Raw genomic sequence first — 19,401 nt, 5'->3', positions numbered from 1 at the left:
CTACATACATGAAGAAATTAATATCAAATCAGATAATAATAATAAACATAATGACAAACACAAAACCCTGGGCCAACGACTCAGCAGCATAACAGATTTTATAACAACTATTTAAGTTAAATGAGTCAGATCCCTTTGGGAGCCAGCCTCAAGTGGCCACTAGAGGAACACTGGCTTCATTTTTCAGCTCAGAAGAAGTGTTCTGTTAGACAGCCAACTAACTGTATCTTTACTGTATCTTTAAAAGTATTTAACAGTATAACAGTATGGAAAGTGTGGTGCATAACTTGCAAAGGATGGTAATGCAATGTAAGCTATAGTAGATGATCAAACAGACTTAGTTTTAAATGAAATTTAAGATCAAATACGTCTATTTAAATAAATACTGATAATCATACCTTTCATGTACTGAAATAGTTCCTTCATCCCTGAGAGTAAATAAGCAGATAACATTGTTACTGAGTGAACAGATGAGATACCAGTATAAAGTAAAGTTATAGTGGTTCACTATTCAATTCAGTTCAATTCAATTTTATTTATATAGCGCCAAATCACAACAAAAGTCGCCTCAAGGCACTTCATAGATACAGAGAAAAACTCAACAATCATCAGTGGGAAGGAAAAACTCCCTTTTAACAGGAAGAAACCTCCGGCACAACCAGGCTCAGGGAGGGGCGGAGACATCTGCTGCAACCGGTTGGGGTGAGAGAAGGAAGACAGGATAAAGACATGCTGTGGAGGAGAGACAGAGGTTAATAACAGATATAATTCAATGCAGAGAGGTCTGTTAACACATAGTGAGTGAGAAAGGTGAGTGGAAAGGAAAAACTCAATGCATCTAGAACTAGAACCTCATTCACACTCAGAAATAACAGAATCATTTTTTATTATTATTTATTAAATTAATCTTAAAATAATTTTTATTATTATTGTTTTCCTAAATGCAAACACATCATGTCTTGCTCCAAAAGCAAGTTCCTGAATGTACTAGAAGTTACGTGGATCTCTGCTCACTAGAGGGCAGTATATGACTTTCAGTTAATTTCTCTATGTGAGCTCTTCACTCTCCTTAAGAATAAGAGTCTTAGCAGCAATCATTGCACTATAACAGGCAGGGTAATTTAGATCTGACTCTTATCTTTGAATAAAGCCTTTCATTGCTTTAGGTAAACACCTGGGACATTTTCATTAGGTGTAAATTATGTACACAGGACAGTTTGACCCACATGGTACATTGTGCAAAGCTGAGTGCCTTTTGCGTAACCTTTCGTGCAAAAGAGAACAAATCTATTTTTGTTGTATTACTTATGTCATCAATGTGATCTGAAGCGGTTGATGAGCTCTGAGTCACACGGTGTCAAGGAAGTAAATTGACGCAGAGTGGTTACTTTGACAGGATGTGGCTGTGTGTGAAGATGGGGACAGTCATTCAGTTATTTCTTCACACCTTCAGCACAGAAAGGAAAAAAAACTTTCTGCAGTCTTTTTAAAATCATATTACAAACTCCAATGCAATTTAACCCACTGCATATAGATCTGTTTATTTTAACACATACATAAATCTGTGATTATAATTCATTATGTGATATATATAAAGCGGTCGGTTTGTTTTTCCCACAAAACAAATTAGCTATGTTTAGGATTTTCATCTGTGATATGGAATTAGTTTTTATTTGGATGGCAAAGAAGCCTGTTAAAAACGTTCATGGCCTGCTCAGTAACTACAAAGTATCCTAAAACAAGCCCATGGCTTCATCCCTCCTCCAACATGCTTGACAGTAGATATGAGGTGTTTGTGCTCACTGTGCAATATGGCCAGAAATTTAAAGAACAATCATTCATGTTTTTGTGCAGCAGTTCCAGTGTTGCGATGCTCTGTGAGTTTGGGGGTAGGCCATTAGCGTAGGACATTAGTATAGTCATTAGAAGCAGCAGTAATTAGCAAAATTAGCTTCTGCCACCTGCACTGTAATATAAATGTCTCAGTTTTGTCCCTTTTAGATTTGATGGAATCCTCAATTCCTATTGGTTCACCTTGTCAATCTAAGTCATCTGTTTTCTGTTTGTATAAATATCCTCCTACTACTATATATAGGCAGATTTAGGGCCTGTAAAAGTTGTTGTTTCTTTGACTGCTACTATCCAACCTGTTTTTATCTGTTGTGTGTTCATTTATTTTGACTTTGCAGTGATACTCTGCATTGATTGGTTGCTTACACAACTCTTCAGTGTGAAGGGCTCCAAAACCATCATTTTTAAAAACTCACTTTGTATTTGCAGCAGAACAACAGCACAAACTAGAGTAGCCCAAAGACAGGTTGTACCACATATATTTAACCCCTGGTGACGATAAATAGCTACAACATGGAGAGTTACAAAACTGTGTTTGTATTCTTCATATGTTTATGACTTTTTGCACAAGTCTATGTATTTCAAGTGTTTTTTTCTGAGGAAAAACATGACAATAATTTAATGATTGTATCCTTTAAGGCGTTGTTAATTGTCAAATATGAGCCACAGTATTATTGTTTTTTCTCAGCAATGACAGCTCCTCATGTCTGGTCTAGTTTTAAACCACAAAGATGGTGATAACCAAAATCCTGAAGCTGAGGTTTCAGAAAAGGAATTCACAATCAGATGAGTTCGCATTTGCCACGTCCATCTTTTATATACAGTTTATGGTGAGACAGCAATGATGGTCCCACAAAAAGCGTTTGTGGAGTTCAGGAGTTTTGACAACATATTGCTGGTTCATTTAAATCTGACGTCTGATTGAAACTATTACTGCTCTCATGAATAATTTAATTTCCTGGTTTTCCCATCCATTCGCTTCCGTTTATCCTTTTCAGGGTCGCGGGGGGCGCTGGAGCCTATCCTAGCTGTCATAGGGCGAGAGGCGGGGTACACCCTGGACAGATCGCCATTCTGTCGCAGGGCCAACACACAGAGACAGACAACCATTCGCACTCACTTTCACTCGCACATTCACACCTAGTGGCAATTTGGATTATCCAATTAACCTATCCCCACAAGCTGCATGTCTTTGGACGGTGGGAGGAAGCCAGAGTACCCGGAGGGAACCCATGCAAACACGGGGAGAACATGCAAACTCCACACAGAAAGACCCCGGCCTGATGGTGGAATTGAACTCAGGACCTTCTTGCTGTGACCACCGTGCCACCGTGCTGCCAAAAGTTTCAACAGTTTGCACCTTTATTTTAAATGTAATTACATTTTGTGGTTGTGTAGTTGCACAGGCATTCTGATGGTGAAACAACCAGGATGTAGCCACATGTAAAGTTGGGACTGCTAACATAACACAGTGTGGAAATATCTCCTCAGTATGTGAACCTGTGATATAAGTTGTCCTTACTTCTCAGTGGGTGACAGGAACACAGATGGAAAATCAAGGAATTGTTGACATATAAAATCTGCTTTTCTTCCCGCTTCTCCTTCTACTCTAAGGTGAAACTGTAAGAATGGACACTAGCTTTAGTAATAAGAGTAGTGTTTTTCCTAACAGAAATGGTTTGGCATTTTAAATTAAAGATGTATTTATCCACTTCTATTCAGTTTGAATTAAATACAGATACCTGAATTTGAAATAAACACATACCCTGCCGGTAAGGTGTCGTAGGAATCTGCATTAAATCGAGGTGGACACAACCAGGTTGTCTTTGTGATTTTTATTTACCCTTGAAAAGAGGTCAAGCAACTGTACAGACAGCCTGAGAGCAGTCTCCTATTGTGATTGGCCTGTTCAGAATTGTCAGGTATCCTGTATGGCTTTTTGTACAGGATGATGATGTCTGCAGATGTCTCGTGTATGATATTTTTGCTCATTTGCCAGCTCCTAATTAGTGCATGAGCAGGTGTTGTAATTCTCCCATAGTGGGGCTAAATTTTTTAGCAGAAAACCTCCAACTCTCCTGCAAACTTCTCTCGGGTGTGCCAAATGAGTCACTGCTTCCTTCTGATCAGGTTTGAAAGATGAATGGGGGCTGTCTCTGGGCGCCCTCCATTTCAACCACGGGTAGTTGGAGGCTCTTCGTGTCGCTGTCTGTTGTGGTGGGCTAGTGGAGAAATGGTGGAGGTGGCCATGGTGGACTGCGGTCATTAATGAGTCACTGGAAGAGTCTGGTGGCGCCACCATCTTTATTGTATGATGGTGATGGCGGTGGTGACACACTGAGGCTCTAAAGAAGGACGCAGACAATTGTTTCTCTGAGAAGATTTATCTGCTTCGTCCTTCTGAGCCTTTTCTTTAGATTTCTTTCTGTCCCTGCGTTGTGTCATATTTCTACACATACAATGTCTTCAGGTGATTTTCCATTTTAGTAAAATCTTTTCTTCTCATTATTTTTCCTCGGCTTTTATCTTTTATTTTATGGCCTTATATTTTTCCTTCAAATAAACCACATTTGGATATATGAAACCTACCTCTTCATTGGGGTTTTCCTTTACCAAACTCATTTCCCATACTCACAGATTATCTATCTGGCATCTTAATCTCTGCACCCAAACCAAATTTTAGCAATTTATTTCAGGTCTTTAAGCTTTGAGGACAGCATGGTCTGTTCCTGGAAATCCTGGTGTGATGAGACTGTCTGAGGTCTAAGAGGTTAGCCATCTTCAGTGCTCAGTTACAGGCTGGAAATTAGGTTTTTGTAAACCAGCAGTCCTTCCTGTCCTGGATGTGCACATCCTCATCACTGAAGGAGTGGCCACTGGTTTGTAGATGTAAATAGATGGTGGAGTACTGGCCTGAAGTAGCTCTTCTGTGTTGTGCCATTCTCTTACCAAGAGTTTGGTTTGGTTTCCCTGATGTATAAGTCACAGAAATCCTCTTTGCACTGAGATACGTACACTGTATTGCTCTGTTACTGGTGGGTGACACGATCGGGCTGAAATTTTTGTTGTAACATGTTTTGGGGTCACAGAGATGCGGCGTTTTTTAAAAAAGTATGTCAGCTGTTCATGCTGTTGCCGAATACCATGAAAAAGTCACATGGGTAAGTGTCCATCTAGATTTGTGCAGAAATTTATGGCGCAGAAATTTATGATGAGTGAAAATAACCTAGCTTATAAGTGCAGTGTTGCAACAGAGACCTTTAACCGACAGGTGTTTCTAAGCTAAACGAAAGCAGCTGTAGCTTGCTCCAGTTAGTTTACAGCAGTTTAATTCCCCAGAAATTCACAAACCATCATAAGTCAAAAAGAAATGGGGATGAACCTGAACCTACCCTGTATCTTTAAAATAACAACACTATCCTAAATTAAAACATGGATATCCGCATGTTCTGTTTCAGACTTGGCTTGAATAAAACAGACAAGACAGATCATCCAGTTTAAAGGTAAATGTGCGTAAGCCAGACAACACAAGATCAAGCAGTACATTAAAAGCTCAAACACCTCACCACTTTGGAACGCTTCTTTGGTCAGACATTAAACACTGATGCCAGCAGCATGCTTCAGACTAAACAATCAGAGTAACAAATATGTTATTTGGTTTCATGGAATGCACTGATCCCCTGTGAGGGGTCACAGGCTCGATTGTTGGAATGACTGTTGGTATTAAACTTTGTGTATAGAGTTTTATTGACTTGCATTGTCCACATTTCTTCTCTTTGTATGTTCCATCAGTCATTTTCATGGATGTTGACTGGATAAAATAACTGGTCACACACTTGATCTATAACATGAAAGCTAATTAAAGACTGTCTGAGACAAAGAAACTCAGTTAATTCCAAACAAAACTGGAATTAATTCATCTTTGAAACAAAAAGCTCTTGAAAAAATAAAGGTTTTTGGTATTTCAGCCTGTGACAGAGTGGTACAGAGAGTAGTCAGAAAAATGGTGGGGGCATGGAGGACTCTGTGTTATATTTAATTCAAATGAGGACCCAAATGCAGGAACTGAAGTAAGCAAAACAAAAAAAAAGAACATTAATAAAACTGGAAGGAAATTATCAAAAGATACTACAGGTCAAGTGCAGGAAAGTACAACAGAAGTCCATGAAAATATAAAAAAGTTGGGTAGAGAGCACCATATTTCTCATATTCGTTTTGAGGCCTGATCTAAAAGATGAGCTCTTAGGTTTTGGTTTGAAAAGTTTGCACTGTAGAAGCTGTGAGAAAATCTTGCTTTTGAAAGTAAATTTAAGTGAATCAGAGACCCCTTTTTGTCTGCAAGAGGTCCGTTCTTCAAGGACTATACTTTAGGCGACAAATTTTGCCATCAGTTTCCACTGCATCCTAAAAGAAGCTGGACTCCAGCCTCACTAAAATGCCTTGCAAAGTGAGTAGCCAGGCCACCCAGTTATGTAATGGTAACTTAATCAGGCAAACAGCGGGAAAAAATGTCAGCAAATATTAGCCTAAATTAAAGTGTGACGCTAAGCTGAAGTACTTAAATGAGCCAAAAGGTATATAATTAACTACTTTGCCTGAACTGATGTTTGTCCCTTTGATCATTCTGCGCTCTCTCTCTCTCTTGCCTAAACATACGGTTAGGTGTTTTGTGCTTTTGCCTGTAATTGATGGAGACATGCAGCAAAGGGTGGATTCCACAGCGCTCATGCTCTCCTTGAGTCTACTGTGCTAAGTGTGAACTATAGTTAGGGAGGAACCAAAATGACTCAGATGAAAAGATCAGTTGCAGTACTCGGTGTTACCGCAAAATACAAATGAAGTTGAAATATTGCCTCTGATTTGAGTTATTTAAATGATCTGCATGCAAAAGACTCATTTTGGAGCCACATTGAGGCATAAGTTGATGTACCTGTTAATCTAGCCATTTTCTGATGCATCTCTGGTTTAAATTATGGAGTTAGTGAGTCCAGTAGGAAAGTGTAATGTTTCCCCCACATTGGCTTGTTTTCATTGGCTTCATGTTAAATGCATGATCATGTTAAATAATCAGGCCCATTCTTATTTTAAAGACCTCATAGTACCATATGACCCAAATGGAGCACTGTGCTCTCAGACTGCTTACTTGTGGTTCCTAGTGTTTTCTACTTTATAACTACTAGTACTTCTATTATTACTAAGGCTACTACTGGAGGCAGAGCCTTCAGGTTTCAGGCCCCATTTCTGTTGAGCCAGCTCCCAGTTTGGATTCACAAAGTGCTTTGAGGTGATTGTCGTTGTGATTTGGTACTATATAAATAAAGTTTGATTGACTTGAGCTGCCACTAACAGCAGTTCTCCCTTGCTGAATAACAATTCAAGACTATGACAGGTGGAGTCTAAGAGGTGAGTCTTTGCAGAGAATCTATTCTTCTTAAATTCAATATATTCAATACAAAAGTTTATTTGAATTCCTAATAAGCAATTATATAATTACTTATTTCATTTGTTTTAACTTTAAAAACAATGCATTCAGTGGACTGTGTTACTTTTAGCCAAGAAACACTCAGAAAACATGTTGTTTTGATCATTTGAGACATTTTTTCACATTTTTAAATTTAAAAAAATGCATCAGTTCTACAAATATAATTTTAATGTAGTGCTTTTAAAATGAATGCTTGAAATGGAAGCTATCATAGCGGCTTTCTGATGACCTTAACCTTTCTACGATAAGCACAACATTTAATGCCCTTGCCTGTGTGTTAATGACGAGTTTTTACACTTCAATACATATCAGGAAATATGTGGTTTGGCAACCATTAAAAAAGTTATTTTGTTCCATAAGCAGACCTGAAATATGGCACAAAGCGCTCAGTTTAGAAAAGAGCTTCAAAAGTTACTCCTAGGCGGCTTTCAAGGGTTAAATAATTAATGAAACTATTGAATGTAAAAAGCTGCTCAGTTGACATCATGTGCAATACTTGGCACTCCTTTGTTTATTTGAGCTTCGGCAGCTTGTTTGGTAGTATGGTTGGTTTTATGTGGAAGTGGATCCCAACATTTCCCTCGATGATGCAAAGAAGGTAAGCTTTGTGTCATATACGTCACCCTCTTTGCCTTTGTAATATAAGGCCAACAGTGCAAATAACAACAAAGCCTCAATAGTCCCAGTTACAGCGCTAACACAGAGAGACAGACAACCATTTGCACTAGTAGCAATTTATATGCCGCCCTTGTGGATTCCTCTTCTGAAACTAATAGTGACAAACCTATGGGGAAAAAATAGTCTATTCCTTTTGACCTGTATTGTTTGCCCTTTAAAATTTGAACATTTACTTGAACTGTCATGGTTGAAGTCATTGCGTCACTGAGAAGAAGACACATTTCCGTAATAGTCATCATATAGGTATGCCTGGACTCTGATGTCTGTTGGCAGTCGGTCTAATGGGGATTATAAGAAACACCTGCAGTTCTTCTGTTTATTTAGCATTCATACTTTTGAAAGACATATTTCAAAGCAATGCGGTTAGAGCAAAGGACACAGTGGAGCTGCCAGGAACAACTGCGTTCAACTGAAAATAGACTGGAATGGGCTAAAAGTGCTATTATTGTCCTCACATTAATGTGCTGGAGACATCCAGCAAGTCAGACACAAACCAAGTCAAATGGTAATGTGTGTGCAATATGATCAGCAACATAAGCAAGACAAAAAAACATCAGGGGTGTCAAATATAAGGCCTGGGGGCCAAAATTGGCCCAGCAAAAACGCCAATCTGGCCGTCCGAACAGCTTTGCATAATGTGACAAAGGGCATGAGGACATTTTGACTTTTAACTGTTTGTTGTTTATTATTTGTTCATTAAAAAAACAGTTTAACTACTACAACAAAGTAGTACAGTAACAGATAGCCATATCATTTTTTCAGCAGTTCTACTGTTAAAAACCATGAACAAGTTAAGTCTATGATGAACTATATTTCTATTTTATAATTACACACACTCTGAGTAATGAGCTTCCAGAATTTTCTATGTAGTTTTAAACACTTATTGCATATTTAAGCCCAAAACAGTCAAGCTGACACATTTCTTCATTCTCATTCACTATATTGCCAAAAGTATTCCTTCATCTGCCTTCACAAGCATATGAACTTGAGTGACAACACATACTTAATCCATGGGGCTTAATAAGACGTCGGCCCAGCCTTTGCAGCTCTAACAGCTTCAACTCTTCTTGGAAGACTTTCCACAAGGTTTAGTGAGTTTGTGGGAATTTTTGAGCATTCAAAAAAGCACATTCGTGAGGTCAGACAGTGATGTTGGAAAAGAAAGCTCCTCTGATTCATCCAAAAAGCGTTCTGTTGGGCTGAGGTCAGGCCTATGCGCAGGCCAGTCCAGTTTTTCCACACCAAACTCACTCATACATGCTTTTATGGACCTTGCCTTGTACACTGGTTCGCAGTCATGTTGGAACAGGAAGGGGCCCATCCCCAAGCTGTTCAGACAAAGGTAGGAGCGTGACATTGTCCAAAATGTCTCCTTTTACTTTGTTCTTTTTTACTAAGGGGCAGAATCCATCTCCTGAAACACTAAATAATATTTAGTAATGAGGAAATTTCACAAAGAGACTTACTCCACAGATGCCTTCCTATCATGGTACTACGCTGGAATTCCCTGAGCTCCTGAGAGTGACCCACTCTTTCACAAATGTTTGCTGAAGCAGTTGTTTCAGTCTGACCGGTTTCACTGGTCGAGCCCACTCAAAATCAAAGTGTGCTGTATGTGGCCCACAATGTAAAATGAGAAATCAAGACATCTCTGCCCTGTAGGAAATCACCTTTAATTGGTTGCAAAATAAAAAATAAAAAAATAGAAACCTTGTACACAGCACATTGTATGTTCTTTGTGAAGATGATCTGTGGATTTAAAGATCATTAAGAAAAAGAATCTACACATAAATTCAATGGACGCTTCATTAGGTACACCTTAATTTTCCATGGCATCAATTTAGTAAGGTGCTGGAAACATTGAAGATGTTTTGATCGATACTGACATGACAGTAAAACACACTTTCTGCAGTTGCTGCAGATTTTTAGGATGCACATCCATGACGTGAATCTCCTCTTCACCTCCTCTTCCAAAGACTTTTTGTGAAGTTTTGTGACATGGTGTGTTACCATGCAGCAAGCAGCCATCGGTAGATGTGTACACTATGGTCATGAAGGGATGGACATGTTTACTACTCAGACTCAGGTAGTCTGTGGCATTGACATGATGTTCAAAGTGTGCCAAGAAAACATCTCCCATACCCAAACCATCGATACAAGGCAGGTAGCATGCTGTTTGTTATTCTACCATCTGAATGTCGCAGAAGAAATTGAGACTCATCAGACCAGGTTAAGAGTTTACAGTCTTCCATTGTCTAACTTTGGTAAGCCTGAGTAGTCTGTTTCCTTTTCTTAGCAAACAGGAGTGATACCCAGTGTGGTCTGTTGCAAGGTTTGAACATGTTGTGCACTCAGAGATGGTCTTCTACATTCCTTGGTTGTATCGAGTGGTTATTTGACTTACTCTTGCATTACTATCACAATGGCCGTACTGAAGCAGTTTGCTTCACTGTTCTCTGATCTCTGGCACTCAGAAAACAGTCACTCTTCTTTTTTTCCTGTCCATTTTCTGTCAAACCTAGAGATATGTGGGAAAATCCAGCAGATCAGCAGTTACTGATCTACCCAGACCAGCCCAGCCACCAAACCCTGTTCAAAGTCACGTAAATCACCTTTCCTTCTCATCCTGATGCTCAGTTTGAGCATCAGCAGGTTTTCTTGATGACGTCTTCATGTCTTAATGAATTAGATATTTGGATTAACAAGAAGTGGTAGGTGAACGTAAAGCATTCTAGCAGCTAAATGTGAAAAGTTCTCAATAAAATGACATTGTGGTAATGACATTTTTCAGGAAATAAAAAACCCTGCCAAATGGTAGCTGGTACCAGATAATTACTAACAAATCCTTTTTATAACAGGGCTTCTGTGTAACTACATTTTATTTTTGTTCTTTTTTGCTTTTTGTCACCATCACCTTCTTCAGAACAAGCCATAAACCCAGGTAGTTTCTGCCGTTCTGTTTATAATGCTCTTGAGATATTCTAACAATCCTGCCACGTTAGGTCATTTTAGTTTCAGGAACATTTACAGACTCTAACATTGTGAGCTTCTGCTGCACGGAGTAGTAACAGCCACCTCCCCCAGTCCACCCCACTCCATCCATCTCCCCCTCTCAGTATGGGATAATCAGTTGTGTTAAATCACAGCCTGTCTTTCCTCTGTGTTCACTGTCAAACAAGATGACTGAGTTCTTCGAGGACTGGACTGCAGCTAAAGTAACCCAAACACAGAAGATCCAGATTGTTTGGCTTTAATAATTCACTTAATTCTGAGAAAAGGGAACATACATGTTTTTGCATATTACCATGTCCCACACTGACTAAAAGCTTGTTGGGATTGAAATTGGGTCACTCCCTGGGGTCTTATCAATACATAATTAAAAAGACAGGATACAGTCACACTTCTTGTGCACTCTCTGCACAATGAACCACTGTGGTGTGTCAGGAATTGCTGTTGCATAGTACTGGGTTAACAATGGCACATTGTGGCATAATAACTTTTAAAAAAAAACACCCCACTTTTACAGCGAGTCTATGGTTTCCTTTGAACACTGAGTATTTTTTAACCAGATGGAGCCTGTGTGCTGGGTAAGAGAAAAAGACACGAAAGTCAGTCTCTTGCACGTAGAAATACAACAGGATAACATAACTCGTGTTTATGGAGATTTGTCTCCATAAACACGAGTTATGTTATCGTGTTTAGAATATTGCTCTTTCCAAAATAGCAGTCTTTCACTAAGATACATGAGGGCTCCTGCAGCTTCCAGGAATGGACTGCATTTATTGGTGTTGCTGGATCAAGTTGTGTTGTTCAACAATTTCCTGACTCTGAGGGTCATCCGGGGGATCCTGGGGCTTTGTTGTTTTTGGAAAGACTCCTGGAATTAAGTGAGGGAACATTTATGGTTCGATCTTTTATATCCATTACGCAATTAATGAGATTGCCACGGGACATTCACACAGAGAGATATTGGTAAACAGAGGTCTACCTTCTACTCGGGTGTTGCATTAAATAAACTGTATCAGGGTGGCTATAAGATTTGTTCGTAAAGGAGTCTGTTGTAAAAACGGCACTTTTCAAGATTTTTAACATCGCCTAGTGGCGCTCATCACCCTGTAAGAAAACAACGAATTCAGGTATACAGGGTATTGACATTGCCACATGTTTATACAATCTGTAGTCTACTTTTGCAAATATTTATAAAAAGAATTGGGCACACTGCATCCAAGTTTGATACTGTAACAGTATCAAGCTGTTCACCATGGTTGAAAAAGTCAGTTTGTGAAATTCTTGCCTCCTAGAGGTCAATTTTCAACTGTAAGTGGTATCACTGGTACTGACTGGATCTGCAAGGAGAATGTTACCTGTCTGACTGCATGCAAAGAATAAAGTTTGGTGGAGGAGGGATAACACTATGGGGTTGTTATTTATTTATTTTTTTTGTTCCGTGAGGTTGGTAATAAAGGAAAATCTTATGTGTCAGCTTCCCAGGACATTTTAGACAATTCTATGCTTCCAACTTTGCCGTAACAGTTTTTGGGAAAACCCTTTTACCGTCCCAGGATGAATGTGTTCCAATTCACAAATCAAGATCCATAAAAAAATGGTTGGATAAGTTTTGACCGGCTCACACAGAGCCCAAAAAAACAACACACTCCAGGATCTTATGGAAGAAAATGCAATGCAAGAACAACTCCATATTAATATGTGTGGATTAAGAATGATGTGATAAAAGCTCATGTAAGTGTATTGTATAGGTGTCCCAATACTTTTGTATAATCTCTCACAATAATCATAAAGAAAATAATTAATAAATGTAGAGAGGTTTGATGAGAGGGTACTTTACAAAATTTAGAGAAGCATTATTACATCATCCCAATCAAAAAGCCAAAAGTTCTTCAGTAGCTGAGACTGTTTAGATTTATTTTTTTGTGGTTTTTCCCCATTTCCATTTGAGGATATCTACTAAAACTGTGTCCAACACTCATTGTGTCCAACATTCATTTCAATCTGTGGAGCTTTTGAAACGTGTATGCCATACTTTATCCAGATGTATGACCCTGATGGTTGTGTATACAAAACTACAAAAGTTTGAAGATGAGCAACAGTGCTTCGGGGTAAGAATTCTTTCCTGAATCCAGTGAACCCAGTGAACCCAGGGACCCCGCAAAGCACTTTAAATAGTTTCATTTTAGCATGTGATCAAATTTTTCCATGAATTAATACAGTTGGAATTGATACAGACAGTGCTGGGCATCAAATGGCTACATTGTGTCTCCCTTCCACAGCATGTTTTTTGTCCTGTCTTCCTTCTCTCACCCCAACCTGTCACAGCAGATGGCCCCGCCCCTCCCTGAGCCTGGTTCTGTCGGAGGTTTCTTCCTGTTAAAAGGGAGTTTTTCCCTCTCTCGCCAAAGTGCTTGCTCATAGGGGATCATATGATTGTTGGGTTTTTCTCTGTATGTATTCTTGTAAGGTCTACCTTACAATATAAAGCACCTTGAGGTGACTGTTGTTGTGATTTGGTGCTATATAAATAAAATAAAATTGAATTGAATTGAATTTTCTCCATTTTGCAGCAATAGCACAACATGTACGTATTTATGCAGGAAAATGATTCTCAAATGTGAAACGCAGTTTTTCGAGCAAAGGATCTCTGACCCATTGTTTTCCAATCCTGTCAGCACTGTCTGCTGCAAATGTAGCAGAGCAGCATCACAACTGAACAGATGGTGGGCAGTCAAATGATGTCTTTGCAGCAAGATGTGATTTAGTTTGTGAAACACCTTGCCAACAGGTTAATCTACAGTGACTCCATCATACATCCCGGGTCTATATATGTATGAGCAGACACGTCAATAACATTACTGCCAAAGTCATGCTTTTATACAAAAATCCGCAAATAAAGAGAAAGCTTCTGAGAAGAACGTCATGCTTTTGCATTTGCGTTAGTTTTGTTTCAGCTTTCTGCACAAGTATAATCCTGCCTGTATAATCAGATCATTATCAGAAGATTGTTGGCAGCCTTGTTTTCCTCTTAAAAACCTGCTCAACCTTTTGCCTGGTCTAGTTGATTCCTTCTGAAAGTAAAGGCCTGGTGTTGCTGCAAACGTTATAAACCATAGTTCAGCGCGGTGTCAAACATCTGATTGGTGCCAAGTAGGATGCTCTTCTATGGTTAGACCGTTTACAGCTTATTTAAAAATACACAGTAAAAGCACTGTTGTCTGCAACTTTTAGAAACAAATGATGCTTTGTCAGAGGGTTTTTCATGGAAACAACCTCAAAAAATAGAAACATTAGCCACTGGGGAATTTTGATGAATTGAGGGCTGTTGACTACAGATCATTGTCTGAATATTACAAGACAAGGGAACTTACTGGCTTAAAAGTTATTTTGTGGAACGACCTAACAATGGACATCATCTCAAATGGAGCATTCAAAGTTTCCAGTTGTTCCCAAGATTAGCTTATGGCAACATCAGTTAAAAGACAGCTGGCTCAACACAAACTGTTTATGCGTTTCCATGATTTTTCTCTCAGGCAGGGAGAATCCCGGCGTGTGGTCATGGTGAACTCACACTGCTGAGAAAGCTAATGTACCATGCTGCTTTGTCAATGAATAAAACCCAGTTACAATGGGCAAACTATTTGCTATCCAACACTAATCATACTTACTAGACTGCCAGCAAATATCTGCAGCAGCGTTTCTTTGCACCACATATCAAGAATGTCACTCTTGCGCATTTAATTCGTCCACCACTTTTGCCAAACCTTCCTCCTTGTTTTCCCATTTTTCATTCAATTCTATTCTATTTTATTTCAATACCAAAACATCACAACGGTTGTCCCAAAATGCTTATATTGTAAGGAAGAGAACTCCAACAGTCAGACCATCTGGTATGAGCGAGCACTTGGTGACTGTGGGGAGGAGGAGCTCCCTTTTAACAGGAAGTGACCTCTACGGATGCTCAGGGAGATGAGGCATATGATGCGACATGTGTGGGGGTGATGGTAAAAAGAAAAGAGAAAAGGACAACAAACAGGACAAAAAAGAGAAATGCAGGACAGAATAGAAAAAAAAACTAATGACATGCAATAATGGCACAGAAAAGCACAGGAAGTGTTCAGTGCATTATGGGTAGTCTTCCAGAAGAGACTTCTTGTGCTTTATTTTCACGTAACTGAGCCTATAGCAGCATAACTTACAGATGCTGGTTCCACAGTAGACAGGCCTGATAACCAAAGGACTTGCCTTCTATTCTACTGGAAACCAGAGGAACCAATAAGCCTGCGATCTGAGAGCGAAGTCCTCCTTTAGGGATAATATAATCGTTATAGGTCTTCAATTATGGAAGAAGTGTGACATCTAAGTGACTTGTCCTAAAAAAAAGACCACAAGTATGTGCTATGTCCTAATCATAAAAATGCTGTCAGTTTAATTCAGATGAACAGCGCTATTATCTTTACAGTGTCTGGAAAACAAATGGTACCTCCGATACCTCTGTTCTGTTTTCACCCAAAACGAAAACAGAAAACCAAAAACAGCATAACCTGACGTGCAGCTCATTAGAAATTTTGGTGACATTGGGCCGATGCAGCTATTGTGACTGTCCAGTTCAGTATTTTCTATGCCTCGTGTTGATTTCCAGCTACTTTTTCCACCCTAGTCTTTGAATCTATCAGTGAGAGAATCATCATAATACAAGCAACATGACTTGGACTTGATGGAGTGTATATAGAAGTTGAAACACACACACAGAAACACACTTGTTTTACTTGTTTTTAACAGCTGGAACCACAACGATGGTAATGACATCAGCCACTTACATTGTAGGCTCGAGAATATTCCCTGCAGAAGTCTAAATCAGACTTTACCATGTATCTTGTACAATATATTTCTGCAGTAAGCAGGAGAGCAAGCTCCACTGTCATGTTAAACTGTTCAAAATGTTCTACTTCAAACATCGAGAACTTTGACCGCTGGCCTGCAGGGCTGACAAAAGTGATCAAGATCTCGGGCTGAAAACTCCAAACTTGGAAGCCAGTTTCTATCCAAGTGGGCATAGTGTGTATTTAAACAGTCAAGCATTTAAACAAAACTCAAGTTTGTTACGTGTTCCCCCTAATAGCTCTACTGATCGAAATTTCTTAAATGTGGCAAAGAGGTACATTTTTGTGATGCATTGATATAAAAGTACTGGAAACAATTCTGTTAGAATGTCCTCCCTGCTCTGTGTTAGGACTGGCAGACTCTGAAGCAAGACGAAACACAGGAAGTCAGTTTAAAGTGTTTATGTGCAGTGCGAACTGTGGACTAAACTTAAGAGGTTGTAGGAATCTGAAGTACAAGAGTGCACCTGGTAACTTGGAAACAACTGGAAAACTGTTATCACTAAGTGAGCTGAACGACGCCACCATGAAGAGTGATGGAAGGACGTGGCGGAGAGCTGGTCCTGTTACACCGCAGGTAGGTGATGAGCAGATAGAGATCAGGTGGGCGAGTAAACACAAAGGCAGCATACACTCACATGTAGGAGAGACAGGAAGAGAGAGAGACAGAAAGTGGCAGGTCTATGGGGGGACCATAAGAATAATCGATGAGTTTTTGCATCAATCCTTGGCCCTCCCATTGTTGCTTCCATGATAGAGGCTGTTGGAAAGCATGGCAGCAGGATATACTGCAATTCATGTGACTAATGCATGGAAGTAAAGTTGAAAAAGGGGCCAATTGTTCCTTTTAGGAATATGAAGTCAAACATTACACTCAAAGGTAAAATTCAACATCTTTGGATTTCATGTAAAAAGGAAACCCATTAAAAAAAAAGATTTATTCATCTGCTTTAGATAACCCCTGAGAAGCACATTTACAGTAGAGAGAAAAAGGAAAATTCTTAGTTTGCTCCTGGAACCTGTTCATTATCCCAAGTTTTTGTTTTTAAAAGGGTACAGTGTACTTCCCAGTGCCCTTTATTTGTCCTGACCAACAGAAATCAGTCTAAACATCCAGCTTTACCTTTGACTCAACTAAGAAACAAAAAAGAAGAAATGTTTAACGCAGGACATCAGGAACACATCAGTTACATGTTTTAAGTTAAATAAAAGGTCTTTTATTTGCATATTTAATCACATTTTTGATAAAATAATTTTAATATTAGACAAAGCTAACCTGAGTAAATCGAACAATGCAGTTTTTAAATAATGATTGCATTTAAATAATAAAAACTATCCAAATCTATCACATTTAACCACATTTTAAGTTGAGATTAATTTCACTAACCACGATTACTGCTGATTATTGCCAGACCTGCTGAATCAAGAAATCATATAAAAAGAACCTGTTTGAGAAAGTGATGTAGGCTCAAAGATCTCCAAAGACAACATATTACAGCACATCCATACAGTACATCACTACGTAACCAAAATCACCAACATCTAACAGTCTGGAAAGGGTTACACAGTAATTTCTTAGGCTTTGGAACTCCAGTGAATCACAGTAAGAACCATTATCCATAAATGGAGAAATCTGGTATAGTGGTGAAATTCCCAGGAGTGGACAGTCAACCAAAGTTACTCCGACAGTGCATCGACGACTCATCCAGGAGGTGACAGAAGGACCAGAGCAACATCTAAAGAACTGCAAGCCTCACTTCCCTTAGTTAAGATCAGCGTTCATCATTAAACAAAAAGAAAGAGACTGGGCAAAAATGGCATCAAAGGGAAAAAATTCTGTGGATTGATGAGATAAAAGTTCTGCTACATCTGGCATAAGCTAACAGCATTTCATGAAAAGAACATCAGACCTACAGTACAACATGGTGTTGGTAGTGTGATGGTTTGGGGTTGCTTCAGGATCTGGACAATTAGCTGTAACTGATGGAACCATCTCTCTAGAAGAAACTCCTGAATTTCCGGCCATTATTTGTCCTGAAGGTCAGGTGCACTTGAGTTATGCATCAGCAAAATGATCACTGTCACCTTGAGTCCACCAAATTGCTGCTCGATTGTTGGAAGATGTTTTCTTAGTCCTAATAGATTTCTTCATAATTTGATTTATTTGCCAATAAAAGTCAATTGAAGTCCACCCACCCACCCATCCATCCGTCCGTCCATCCATCCATCCATCCATCCATCTGTTCGTCCATCCATCATCCAACCGTCTGTCTGTCCATCCATCCATCCGTCCGTCCGTCCGTCCATCCATCCCTCCGACCGTCCGTCCGTCCGTCCGTCCATCCATCCACCTATTCTCTTCCACATATCCAATTCAGGTTTGCGGGGGGACTGGAGCCTATCCCAGCTGTCTTAGGGCGAGAGGCTGTTAAAGTATGAAACAAAATCTGTGCTACTGCCAAAACTTTTGTTTTGACTGTATTGAGTGTCCTGGAATCGTATCATGATACTACTGTTACTGTTATTGTTAGCAGCATATTTAGTCATTGGGTGGTTTCCAATCCCCACTGGATACAAGGGGCAAATTCTCAGCCCTGTATTTGACAATTTATTATGCTTACGATTTATTTTGTATATTTTAATTAGCAGGAGGTCTTAGTTTCTAAACATGACTAGCTGTGGTATAAATACTGTAAGTTAGTTATGTTTTAAAATGTGATTAATTTACCATATTTACACCACAATGCATTTATTTCTAGATTAATAAGACACTGGAAAATTTTCAAAAATGTTCTTTTTTCCACTCTCTTATTATCCATACGATATACTTTATCATGTAGTGTATTGCCACCACTGATTTAAAAAAACGCTTGTTAAAGTGCAAAGAAACCGAGTCAGTGAGGTCAATGTTCATTCTATATTACCAATGGTAATTATCGGAGACCTGTTCTTTTAATGGCACCGTGAAGTTTAAAGGTAAACATCAAATCTGTCCAATAAAACTTTTTATTTGTTTAACAGGATGAAATTAAAGTGAAGTACAGGTATAACCAAAAGGCTGTTAAAATCCAGTAACTTAGTAATAAAGAGAAGTCAGGAATTTCATAAATCGCTTGTTTTTATAGCATGAAAAGGCTCCCAACAAGAAGCTTTTTAGGTCATAGTTGCAATATGTGTGTTTGTAATGTTGCAAATATAATGTCTGTGTGTGATGCAAACCTAATTTTGACATCAAACAAGACTGCTTCTTATTTTGCAGCATACGCAGTACACCAGATCTAATAAAATCAGTTGCAATAGTTTTTTTTTAAAGAAATAAAGTAACCCATATTTGCAAAACAGTAAAGTCGAGAGGGATTCAAAAACCTGCAAAAGCAATCAGGTTAATAAAATCTTAACTGTCAACTCTGTCATCTCTGCCTTTTGTCAGGGAGACAAAAGATTTTACAGTAAATCCAATAAATGTAGATGAATGGCATTCATGTCACTGTATCCAGA

Source organism: Simochromis diagramma, unplaced genomic scaffold (genome assembly GCF_900408965.1).
Source record: "Simochromis diagramma unplaced genomic scaffold, fSimDia1.1 OVJJ01000682.1, whole genome shotgun sequence".
Taxonomy (NCBI): Eukaryota; Metazoa; Chordata; class Actinopteri; order Cichliformes; family Cichlidae; genus Simochromis; species Simochromis diagramma.
This window is presented reverse-complemented; position numbering follows the sequence as displayed.